Source organism: Mustela nigripes, chromosome 12, assembly GCF_022355385.1.
Source record: "Mustela nigripes isolate SB6536 chromosome 12, MUSNIG.SB6536, whole genome shotgun sequence".
In the NCBI taxonomy this organism is placed as follows: Eukaryota; Metazoa; Chordata; class Mammalia; order Carnivora; family Mustelidae; genus Mustela; species Mustela nigripes.
In genome coordinates, this window is record NC_081568.1 from 43,951,921 (window position 1) to 43,955,666 (window position 3,746).

Here is a 3,746-nt window from a genome sequence, read left to right on the forward strand (position 1 = left end):
TTACATAAGCTATCTAGCTGATCTCCGGCTAGCTGAAGCAGTCTCAGCTTGCTACTTCTCCGCCATCTTGACTCCTCCCCCTCATTCTCTTTTTTGAGGGCCAGTTTCATCCTGACTCTTAAGTTTTAGTGATATGCCCTTTTATAATAAAATAACGAACTATGTAAGATAAGCCATCAGGAGCTGATTTCTGTTAATAGCCACTTTAGAACTCTGATCTATTTCCTTACTGCCTCAACAATAAAGGCAAGAATTACTGCCCATATACAAAGCCACATAGAGGACCTTTCAAGATTTGTCCCTCACCTGCCTCCGTTGCATCTTCTCCCTAATCCCCTCCTACACTGGCCTGGGATACCATTCCACCCTCTTCATCAGGCAAACACTGATTCAGTTCAGTATTCATCTCTCCAGAGAAACTCTGATGGCCATTGCAACGACCATTACCACCCCTACCATGCTAGGTAAGGACCATGTCTGGGTAACACACTTCCTTCTGTTAGAGGTATACTGATCACACTGTATCACATTGGTCTTCCATGTTTTTGACCCTTTTAGACTTCAGCTTCCTTGTAGATGGAGCCCTTTGGCCAACCTGATATTTTTATGTGCCCTGTAGTCCAAACTAAAAGACTAAAAAGGTAGAATTGATGGATGGAGGGACTGGACGCAGACATAGGTAACTCAAGATAAACTAAATTGGAGAATTCCAGAAGTGAGTTAATTATTTAAAATTGTGAGTATGATAACCAGACATAAGACAATAAAAAAATGCTCATAATTGTAAGCTTTTCATAGCTATAGGAAATCCTACTGAATTAAAAAATAAGAAATCACTCAAAATAATAATTTCTTCTCTGCCTCAATCAAGTTATACATTTATCTTTTTCATGTACTGCTTCACTTAAATTTTTCTAATCTACTCTACCTTCCTGGTTTTAGAGATAAGAAAATGCAAATTTGGATGGAATTGATGTGACCAATGTTAGAGAGCCAATTAGCAGCTGACCTAGGAATAGAACTCAGTGCTTTCAGCTTCCTTCTTTGATCCAAACAGGTTTTCCTCATCTTTAATAGATAGTTTGTGGCTCAGTCTCAGTACTCATAGCCTCTGAATCCTCCTAGAATCTAATCTTGCAGGCTTGCAGAGCTCCAGCCCCCAGATAGCAGAGGTATGTAAAAGCCAAAAGAATTTTATTGGAAACCGATCTCACGGGCAGAAATCAAAATGACATCAGCTACAATAAATAACTGCAGTGTAGTCCTGAAGTAAAGGTTGGCTGTGTCTCGAGCGAGGTCAACTTTTGGCATCCATGTGAAATAAATATAAGGCAGCTTATCTTTTTGAGAGCAGAAGACTATAAAAACACTATTGCCAGAATGCGAAAAAATTGAAGCTGATTTCCATGGCAACAAAAGAGTTACGTGGATGAAATAGGGGCCCATAAAAATCTACGTATGCTACATTAAAGGTAGAAAAATGGAAAGTAAACAACGGGGGATTGGCATTTATCAAAAATTCCCTGAAAGAGGAAGCTACCACCAAGACTCCTGGAGTCTAGGAGCCAGTAGGGAAAACACCGAGAAGCCCCAGGTCTTGCAGTCTACTAACACCTCAGTTATTATGGTCTCTCTATATGAGTGTGGACTTGATTCATTTGCCACCCAGGTGTTTTCTGTGGCAAATTCAGCTTATGGATTCACTGAATCTCTAGGCAAAAGACTTGGGTTGAGGTCACTGGACCTCAGTGGGAGGTTAGAGGTTAACCTTTGGGAGATTAGAGACCTCCCAAAACTGTCATGTTTCTCTTTCCTGCTACCCTTAGTTGAGTCTCTCCTGCTCCCTCTTGCTCAAGGTCTTTCCCACAGTCTATGTTCTCTACCACCGCAGCGGATTTGCTTTTCTAAAACCAACCTAGGTTTGGATCCACCTACAGCCCTTTCTATAGATGCCCAGTGCCAAACTTCTTAGCAAGAATACATCAACTCTTCATATTTTATCCTCTGGCATGCTGTCTCCTTACCTGTTCCCAGCACACTGAACTTCATTTCTCCATCATTTCATACTCTTTGGGAACTCCAGACCTTTGTACATGCTGCTCTCATTGTCTGTACCTTCTAGCTCTCTGTGGTTCCTCACCCCTCTCTTTCCTAGCTTTCCCTCATTTATATTGGAAGCACCTCCTCCTGGAAGCCTCCGCTGACTGCTCCATCCCTCAACCTGGGTCAAATGTTTCTAAGAACATTTTTGCACACATTGATTCCAAATGCTTTTTACACTGTACTGCAATTGCCTGCTCACCTGCCAGTATCCCCCACTAGGCTGCAAGCTTATTGTGATTTACCTGTCATCATAGCCCTAGTATCTGGCACACAGTGCACATTCAGTACATATTTATGGCCTGAGATGAACTAAAGATAAATATCTCTTAGAAGCATTTGCCCAGGTTCTTGTTGCATGCCTTTCCTAACTTGAAGCTCATTTGCTCTAATGAAATCCAAATCCACTCAAATAGTTCAAACACTTAGATAGTTCTAATTTTCATGTTTTAGACTCATGTATTGCAATCTTTATGTATAATTACTTTGTTTCATTATTTAGAACTCCCACAACATCCAGGCAAGCTCCTGATAGCCTCTTCCTATTATTTGATTGCTCATGAAAGAAAATTTATGGAAACATAGAATCAAATCCTTTTGGTACTTACCCACAACCTGTGGCTTCCACTTACATTAGTGTAACTCTACAGAGAAAATAAGTGAAGGCAGAAAAATGAAAAGACCAAGAGAAAAGAAAGCCTATGGCCATACAGTGATTTATACACAAATGTTCACAGCAGCTTATTTGTAATTATCAAAAATTGAAAACAACTCAAATATCAAAAGCAAATGCATAAACAATTTGTAGTATACCCATACCACAGAACATAAATAGGAAGAAACTAATACATGAAAGAAGTAATCTTCAAGATAGTGCCAAGTTACAGAAAGCAAGTAAAAAAAAAAAGTATGTAATGTGTAATTTCATTAATGTCATTCTATAAAATAGGAATGCATCTCTAGTGACAGAAAGTTTGGAGTTGTTGCCTGTATTCAGGGAATGGTGAGTGAAGGGAAGGAGACATAACCAAAGGCAGGGAGGAATCTTTGTAGGTGACGGATATGTTAATTATCTTGATTTGATGAAGATTTTATAAGTACACATATTCCAAATGTAATTGCATCCTTTAAATATGTGCAGTTTATTATTTGTTAATTACAGCTCAATGAAGGAAGGATGGAAAGAAGAAAAAGAGAGGAGAAAAGTCACTGAAATATTGCAAGCAATTCTAAAGCTACCTATAGGAAAAATAACACTGTACCAGCAGAAAGAAATGTGCCTACCCAGGGATAAAAATCCCTATGTGGGGATAAAAATCCCTATTTGTGGATATAAAAAAGGTATCCAGTGGGATTTTTCCACCTTCTAATCACACAGGGAGATGATAGAACCACAGCCTGAGCCACTAACTGGTTGGAAGCAACAAACCATTACCTTCCTGTATTCCCTATATTTGTATGGGAGTGGGGGTGGGTGGGAGGAGGTGCCATGGCAAAACCCATTCATAATCCTGTATTGGCTCTCTATCCTGAAAATCAAGTCTCCACCTAAGTGGGTATTTGAAGAAGCTCAGAAGCTCTAACTCATGGGGGAAAAATATATATATATATATATATATATATATATATATATATATATATATATA